The following is a 9,439-nucleotide window of genomic DNA, read 5'->3' as shown; positions in this document are numbered from 1 at the left end:
AAGGAGAACTGCTTTCCTTTTTTTGTTGTTGTTTGTCTCCAGATTCAACTCCCGATTCTCATTTAGTCCCTTGCTTGGTTTTCTTTCTCCCTAGATTGAGGCCAGTGGGCTTCTCTTAAAGGCAAATACAGCAGGCTCAGGACTCAATTACTGGGGACAAAGGGGGCATTTTCTCACCTTCTAAAGTGGGGAGAGGTCTCATTTCCTGGCTTTACAAGGTGAGAAAACTCCACCAGCGGTGGGAAAGGCGAAGAGGATTTGCTCCGGATCCGGATCCCGCGTGGTTGTAGGATCGCTTGTGTCATCGCGTAATTCTCCATACAGCTTTGCATGCATGATACATGAAGAGGTAACCTTTGGCTACCTCAAAATAGCCCCCATCTCCGTGTTTAAAAGGATGAAGTTATTTCATTACAACTAAATATAGTCAGGGAGTCTGCACGGATGCATAACTTAGGCAAATACATGCAAATCCCTTGCAGACTAGGGCATCCCCATCCCATCCGGAGTTACCAAGTCCCAGGCCTCTAGCCTCCTCCTGCCCCCTGCTGCTGCCCTTGGGCCCCAGACTCTCCGTGAGCCGGTGGGCTTCGAGCCTAGCCGGAACCCTGGGCAGGAGGAGGCGGGACCGGAGGCCGTGGGCAGGACTTCGTGGGAGGTCGCGCTGGGCGGGAGTCCAGCTGCTCCAGGCGTCGCGGGAGTTTCATTCCAATACAATTCTCATTTTTACCCCCTCTCCGATCTGTTTCTCATTAAAAAGAGATGCGTTCTCCTTTCGGCCTTACCTCCTGCCTTGCTTCCTGAGCTCTGCCTGGCCCAGCTGGGGAACCGGGCTGCATCTGCTTTTGCTTAAGGAAGGCACAGACTAATTCAAACCCCAGAAGGCGGGAGGCATCGTGGCCCGTGCCTCCCACCCGCCTCCGCCTTTCTCCCCGGGTGGAAAATTTGGCCTCAGCCTGCCCTTGTGACTGGAAAAAGCAGGGTCAGCTCGTCAAAGCAGAACAGGGTTGCTAGCTAGCGTTCCTCTTTCGGAGGGTTATTAGGAAGGCGCGGCTGCGCAGGGGGTTACTCTAACCCGGCCCCGGCCGGCCCCAGCCAGCCCTGTGGGAGGCGGGGTTCTGTGGCAGGTGCCAGGGCCAGGGGGGCTTTGTTAGAGACTGGGGCGCAGGGGTAGCCATACGAGGGATGCAAAGTGACTTCCACTCTTTTTCTTTTTGCTTTCTGCAGTTCTGAGGGTTGAACCCAGGGCCTTCCAACTGATCTATATCCCCACTCCTTTTTATTTTTTATTTTGAGCAAAGATCTTGTTAAGTTGCCAGGCAGAGTGCTGGGATTTCAGGCGAGCAGCACTGCACGCAGCTGGGCCAAGCCCTCTGCTCCCTCTTCCCTGTCCCTCCTGCTCCCTGGTGGTGCAGAGAGGAGGCAGCAGGCAGGTAGCCGTGAGTAGGAGGACCCCGTCCCTGTCCTGACTGCCGGGGCTAGCCAGGAGCCTTGGGGACAAAACGCGGCTCGCTCGCTCGCTCTTGCATTACCCGAGATTGAACCCACAGCCTCTGAAACAAGACTTTTTTGTTCGTTTGTTTGTTTATTTATTTACAATTTGGGGGGTGTTGTTGAGACTGGCTCTCGCTATTTAGTTCAGGCTGGCCTTGACCTCACTATGTAGCCCAAGTTACCCCTGAACTCTTGGCAATCCTCCTGCCTCAGCTTCCCAAGTACTTGGATTACAGTGTTCTCCATCATGCCTGGCTTTGGTTTTTTATTTTAAAACAGAGTCTTACTAAACTGCTAAATTGCCCAGGCTGGGCTTGAACTTTTGATCCTCCTGCCTCAGCCTCCTGAGTGCTGGGGTTACAGGCGTCCGATACCATGCCCAACAGTGGCTGTCTCTTTCTAAGGGGTGGTGGGCACACATCCTAGTCTTGGTTGCTCTTTTGAGAATCTGGATTCTCCAGAAGTTGGTGGGGCTAAGGGTCTGGCCTAGAAGGCTACACGGCGGGGAGGAATAGAAAGAAGGAGAACGGAGAGCAGTCAGCTGAACTGGGGGCCAGAGAGGGTCAGGGGTGAAGAGAAAAAGGTTAAATCTCAGTGGCCTTTTAAAAAGCTGAGCCAGGAAGAGGGAGATAGGAGGCTTTCGGCAGTCTCTGCTCCCACTGGGGTGCTGTGCGTGGTCTCCCAGCTGCTGCAGGCTGTGCCACGTTTCTGGGCCACCTTCAGAGAACCAGCAGCTTGCAGGAAGTCACTGTGAGGCCTGGGCTTTGCATGCAGGCAGACAACAGCAAGAGTATGGCAGAGATGCTTATGATGAGCATCTGGTCCTCCTTCTTTTAATCATAAAACTCAGAGTCTCAGGGAGACGCTTGGGTTCTCCAATTAAGACTACACTTCCCAGAGTCCTGTGCAACTAGCTGTGGCCTTGCGATGACTTTTCAGCCAGTGGGAATGAGGGGATGTTTACCCCTTGCAGGCAGCACACTTGGGGAAGGCATTGCTCTACTTCACTCTGTCTCCTTCTCACCGAGTAGACTGGGGATGTGAGGGCAGGAGCTGAAGCAGCCATCTCAGACCTCACGATGGAAGCCACTTGTTGGAGATGGGAAAGTTCAAGATGGGGTGATTCTGGGCCTCTGGTACCGTGAAAGTGCCAAAGTTAGTTTTGGGCTGCTCACACGAGGCCCATTACTGAGAGGGAATACACTTCTCTCTTGTTTGAGCCACTATTACTATGGCTTTTGGTGCAACAACTGAATGTGTAACTAAACAGAGCAAATAACCTATCCAGCAGTCACAGACATCTTAGCGTGTGTCAGTGCTGTTCTGAGTGCTTTCCATGTGGCACTGAAGTTGACCTTCACCACAGCCTAAAGTGTTGGCAAGCAGGATGGCTGTCCTGACTCAGCTCCATCTCTTTTGTCACTGTCCTCAGCCAGAGCCAGTTCAGGGTGTTGGGGCCAAGACGAGGTCTCCATCCTCGAGACCCTCATCATCTCTGCCACATACCAGGTGACGATGATGTGCACATGTATCAGGTAAGACACAGCATGCGCTTGATTCTACAGGAAGGTAAAGCAGTGCGGTGTGGAGCAGCAGGGGCCATCACTTCCTGGTGGCTGTGGCAGCAGGTGCTTTGCAGCAGTCTATATACCAGCTCAACCTCCTTCCTTCCTCCCCACTTGGGAAGGCCAGCTGCAGTTTAAGGAAGTCAGGGGGGGATTGCTGAGGATAGAGTCTTGGATTTGCTCTGATTTACTCTCTAAAAGTGGGATTTCTCCACAAATGTTTTGAGCATTATTAGTAACACATCTCTTTCTTCACCCTCATACCTGAGTGTGGTTGGCCTCGTTGTCATGGTATCACTAGGGAGAATTGCTCAGGGATTGGACAAGCCTCCAGCTGGGCAGCTTTCCCTCCATGGTCTGCAGAACCACACAGGGCGAGGACATCTGAGTGCCAGCTCCTCACTGTGGACAGAGCATGCGACCTCATCGGAACGGATGTCTGCCGCCTTTGCTTCCACAAGCATCCCCTAGCCTTGGCTATTTATAGCACCTTGCTTCCCCCCCAGGGAGATGCCTACTGCCTGTTCTATGGGAATCAATGTCCTGTGACCAAATCCAGACCACAGTATCTCTCCTAGGATCTCAGTGTGGTAGCACAGGCAACAAGTCAGATGGCCGTGGGCTGAGGTGTAGCTCAGTGGTGGAGCACTTGCCTGGTGTGCACTAGGCCCTGGGTTTCATCCCTAGCACCAAAAACAAAAACAAACAAACAAAAAAGGATAGCAGTTAGGACTGAGTTGTCTTGACCTATGAATTCTTACTATTCTGAATTTTGAGCAGGATTTATATAATTAATAAATTAGGCATCTTGGAAGGCTGATGCAGGTGGATTGCAAGTTCTAGGCCAGTCTGAGCAACTTAGGCCCTGTCTCAAAATTTAAAAAAAAAAAAAAAAAGGGTGGGTGGGGGAAAGCTGGTGATGTATCACAGTGCAAAGGCCTTGCATTTAATCCCCCCTACCACCAAACAAACAAACAAATATTATGGGCTGTTCAAGGTTATCCCTCAAATGCTGTTACTCTGTCTTGCACTTCAATACATGTTCTTGATTTTCCCACTGCTAGCAGGCAGGAAACTGTATTTCACTTGCATGCAGTGCATGCCCTGGAGTCCTGTCCTCCCCAGCATAGTTGCCCTGATCTCCTTTTCATTCTGAGTAATCAGAGAAGCCGTACTGTACTTCACCTTTGAGGCAGACTTCTGCTGATTTTCCTGTTGTTACTTAAGTTAGTCCTAGTCAATTTCTGAGGGTTACACCCAAGGAACCTACCTGGAAAACTTAGCTATTCTCCTGCCATCCAGGAACCAGACCTGTTCCTCTCACCCTTAGTGCCTAATTTAGTAAATAAAAACTCAGGACCCCAGCCACATCTGAATTTCAGATGAACACAGATGAATTCTTTTTTAGTATGACTATGTCCCATGCAACAACCGCACATCCTACATTGCATCTGGCAACCCTGCTTAGGGAAGAAAATGTTGTCCATCCCTTGGGCTTGACCAAAAGGTACTAGTTGTCCTTTGATCTGTTCCTCCTTATCCCCCACCCCAAGTTCATGGCTTCTTTAGGAGGGGGCGGATTATTTACTAGATGGTTGACCCAAAGGTAGGCACCAGACACAACACAGACCAACCAATGCAGCGCTCTAGGATTTTTTTTTTCAAACAGGAAGGAGAATTAAGTGCTCTGAGGTGTTGGAGTCTCAAACACCGAACTCAGGAAACACTGGTAGCCTGGGTTTCTAGTATGTGGATAAGACTCCTTCCTCTTTCTCCTCCTCCTCCTCTTCTTCCTCCCCCTGTTCCTGTTCCTTTTCCTCCTCCTTTTTTATCCTCCCTCCTCTTTTTCTTCTTTGTGTTACTGGGGATTGAACCCAGGGCCTTCACACTCCCTGCTCTTTTTAATCTTTCATTTTGAGACAGGGTCTCATTAAGATGCTAAATTACCCAGGCCGAGCTTGAATTTTCTATCCTCCTGCCTCAGCCTCCCAGAGTGCTGGGATTACAGGCGTGAGCCATCATACTTGGCAAGACTCATCTTTATTGAAGAAGAATGAATTAGATGTGCAAATAGAAGCAGAGAGGAGAAAGGGAGACAATTCTGAAGGCATTCAAGTCTCTAATTCTAGTTCTTCTTGAGACTTCCGAGCCTTTGCCATATTTTCATTATTTACGCTTTCTTATCTTCCATGAACTATCAAGTATTTTTTTGCTCAAAGGTTGAAACCAAATTAATACAAGTTGCAACCCTTACTTCATTGTGCTAATGTAAGCCATTCTGTTCCTTTCTTCCCAAAGAGTGAACATCTTGGCTTCCCCGGGACCTCATCCAGCCACTGGCATCGAGTAGGCACTCAATTACATTTTAAATACATTAATGATGACTTGGTAGGCTTGGTGAGCAGCTGTGTAACCCAGATTTAACTTATTCCATTTCTTGAGAGAAATGCACCAGATACCAAGAACGGTTCTCCCCAGGTCACTGAAATTCAGCTCATCTCCCACCCGACAGCCGCCCTGGGTTATGTGTTTTTGCTCAGGGGGGCGCTCAGGATCGTGGTTGCTAGAACAACCTGGCTTTAAGAGGTTGCCTCCTTGCACTGCAGTTGTTTTGATTCCTTTCTAGGCAGAGAAGAATGGAGCAAGAGCAGGTCTAGTTGGGTCCTTCCACAGAGGCTAGGACAGCTCTGGATGGCAGGAAGGAAGTATTCCAGCTCGGTCAGCCAGGGCACTGCTGTCAAGAAGGGTGGAGCTCCCGGAACTCCAGACCAGGGCTCTGTGCCATCCCTGCCTGTCCGGCTGCACTGTGGCCCTCCAAGTGCCATCACCCTGCCTCCATGTGCTCAAAACCTGGAAATACCACAGGCCAGCACTTGCAAGCAAGGCTCTCGCTGCTCAGGAAGGAGGAGTCAGCTTTCAGCTTCAGCGCTGGCCAGTCTGGAAGGAAGGGGGCAGCAAGTGCCTGTGTCCCTAGAGAGAGGTGGTCCTGTGTCCCAGAGGGTGCAGGGAGTCAGCTCTCCCTCTCTGCTGGTGGGAGAACAAACTCCTGTTCCCTGCTGCATTCCAGGAACCTGATCAGCCCTAAATTATTTGTGTCAACCATTTGAGTCGAAGGAGAATTGTGGAACTGGGAGAATTTGTTTGTATTTTCACAACTGATAATGCTCTTTTTTGTCAGGCCAATTTGCGAATACAAAAGGATGGTCTAACATTCAATTATGGAGAGAGAAAACACAAAGAGTAAACGAAGGCTTTGCAACATCAAAGTGAGTATTATCCCTGGCAAAATGGAAAGAGATGAAGGCCAGAGGCCTGCTGAGAGGGTTCTGTTAATAACGGGGCTGTCAGCGCATCCGAGGCCCCTTCTGTGCTTCTGAAGACTTTAGGCTGTTTCCTACATTTTTTCTGTTTTCTGTCTTCTGATCATATTTCCGTACCCACTGGGTTTGTTTCCGTGGTGCTCACTACATCTGCATGTGGGTTTCTGGAACAATGGTGAGCAAGCCTCACTGTGAATGGAAAGTGAATGCAGAGTGGCCTTCTCCCTGGAGTGCCTGCTGGGAACCCTCCCCGCCACAGTGTGTCTTCCAATCTCTGTTCCCTGGTAGGCTAAACTGAGCATTTGCTGGCTGACTGACCTACAAATAAAATCAGTATCATGTCCCTATTGTCAACCATGTGACAATGGTTATGCCAAGGGCCTCAGATATTCTATGCATCCCATTAGGAGATGTTATTCTTCCCATTTGACAGATACAGAAACTGAGTCCCAGTGAGATGAAGTAACTTGACTGATGTCACACAGCTGGTAAGTAGCTGAGCCAGGGCTGGACCAAAACTTTTCTGACTTGAGAATCTGAGTTTGTATTGAGGTGGAAGAGAAGAAATAAAGATAGGTAAAAAGGAGACAAGGGAACCCAATTTTTTTTTTTTTTTTTTTTTTTTGGTACCGGCGATCGAACTCAGGTCCCTGTGCTTGCGCAGCAGGCCGCAAAACCACTGAGCTAAATCCCCGGCCCCTGGAGCCCAATTTTTAAATCTTTCCTTTTCTTTGTTTTCTTGTATTTTCTTTTCTTTTTTTTTTTTTCTGGCTTTTTGAGACAAGTTCTCACTATTTAGTCCAGGCTGGCCTTAAACTCTCTATGTATTCAGGCAGACGTCAAATTCATGATCCTCCTGCCTCAGCCACCTGACTGTGAAGATTGCAGTTATGTGCCGCCATATCCAGCTTTTTGTCTTCCATATTACCTTAAAACTTTGGATCAGATTCGCGCTCAGCTCTGCATGTAAGCGTGTTAATCACTGAAGGAGTGTCTGTATCACCAGGTTTATTAGACCTAAATTTACCTGGTTTATCTCATCCCTACTTAAGACTGAGGACACTAAGACAAGTGTACTGTAACTAGAATAATGTTTAGGGCTTGTGGGGAAATCCCACTATTAGTGATGCCTAGAAGTGTGCAAACCTCCAGTCACTTCGGACTCCAGGAAAAGCAGAGGTGACGCTGTTGCAGATGACCCCCTGAGGAGAAGACCACACCTCCCAAGCAGAAATGATTACCTCAGGGGAACGGAGCTGCAAGCCATAACACCCGAGCTGAGGAAAGAATCCTGACTGCACTCCATCTTGGCCAACCCAGACCTGGCCTTGCTGTTTGGTGAGAGAGCCAGTCCAAACCCCTGCGCCAGAGTGAGTCCCTCTGGCTGCTAAGCTGGAATCCTTTCCTGTTCTCCCTTACTTTCTAGCTCTGCCCAGTACATCTGCCCGCATCTCCCCCTGACGAGTCCTAAAATTCTTCATCTGTGACAAAAGTCACGAACCTACTTGGTTGGCACAGCTGAGGTCTCTAGCTCCTATTTGAGGACCTCCTCAGACCCCGTTTGGTGACAGTATGACTGGTTTCTCTCTCCGGTCCACTTCCCCAAGCTGTTTATGTCACCCTCATCCTCGAGCCATTTCACGGTCTGTCTCCTCCAGTGCAGCCGGGCTCAGCTTCAGGCATCGGCTAGGCCCTGAAACTGTACACATCATCTCTGCACGCAGGGTTCTGGGAAGCGGCACCATGATTTTCACCGCATTTTCTACTTGTTAAGATTCTGAGTGTTGCCGGCTCTTTCCAAGGAGCCCAGGCTTCGTGTTTTAGGGCAGAGGCTCCCAGTCACCACTGTGTAGTATCTCATGGTGAAGGGTGGAGCTTGTCAACATGCGAGTGCCCTGTGGCATCCCACTGACTCATTTAGGAGATTGTCAGCCAGATGGGGAGTTTGTGTTTTCTTTTGACAGAGTCTTCCTATGTAATTCAGGCTGGCCTTGAAAACTCACTATGTAACTCAGACTGGCCTTGAACTCATAATCCTGCCTTAGCCTTCAGTTGTGTGTCACCACGGCCAGTTGGGACTATGTATTTTAATGTGCTCCTCGGCTGATTATAACCCAGGATCTGACACACACACCTCCCCAGGAGAAAGCATTCCTCTGTAGTCAATGCTGTCGCCCAGTAAGCCTGGACTTCGCTCACCCTTTGACTGTACAGACTCTTTGGAAAGGAACCAAGACTTTGCAACTCTCTCTACAACGAACACACGAGCCTCTTAGTGAGTGTCAGGGCTGTGCCCCCATGGACAGAGGAGATCCAGAGAATGAGGACAAATCAATGGGAGTTGCAACGAAGTCCTCTAATGGAGATGCTCAAAGTGTTAGATGCTCCATGACTGTGGGTCATTTTTCTGCCTTGCTTAAGCTGACCTAACCACTTCTGTCTCTTTTCATAGACCTATCGAGACGCTGGTGGGATGTGAAAGCCAAGGCCATTGTCACTGCACTTTGGGACCAGACATGGCCACTGTGGCCATCAGACTCATGAGGGCTCAATCAAATCGTCTCTCAAGAAGGGGAAATGGGTGGCGCAGAGCACCTCCTGCCTGGGACCGGAAGTTCCGGGACTTCAGGTCCGAGACACTTTGCTCAGGTTTACAAGCAAATGGAATAGGTGAGTCTGTGGGGAAGTAGGATCGGGAGAGAGGCAGAGAGGTTGTCAGTTCCCGTCCCTCTCAGCTCAGCTGTGTTTCCTGTTCGTGGTGTTATGAAAACACCTCTGTAATCTTTCAATAAATCCCTCTTTTACTAAACAAGCTCAAAGGAAATTTATTTCTTGCAATCAAATGATTCTTTACATAGTGCATCCCAAAGGTTTCTACTGCAGATAGAATTTACGAATCCCAGCTTAGCGCAAGCTTGCATAACCGCCCAGTTCCCTCACACTTTCCTCACACTTCTGTTGTTCTGTAACAGGACAGCCCCTTCTAGAAGTTTCCCCGGCAGGGTTCCTTTCACCTTCCTCTCCTAATCTTTCATGGTCCCCTTCCTTTTACCCAGGATT

Source organism: Heterocephalus glaber, unplaced genomic scaffold, assembly GCF_053883595.1.
Source record: "Heterocephalus glaber isolate CG9 unplaced genomic scaffold, H.glaber_assembly_v1.0 deba00001600, whole genome shotgun sequence".
Taxonomy (NCBI): Eukaryota; Metazoa; Chordata; class Mammalia; order Rodentia; family Bathyergidae; genus Heterocephalus; species Heterocephalus glaber.
The sequence above is the reverse complement of the archived record's forward strand: the minus strand, read 5'-3'. Positions refer to the sequence as shown.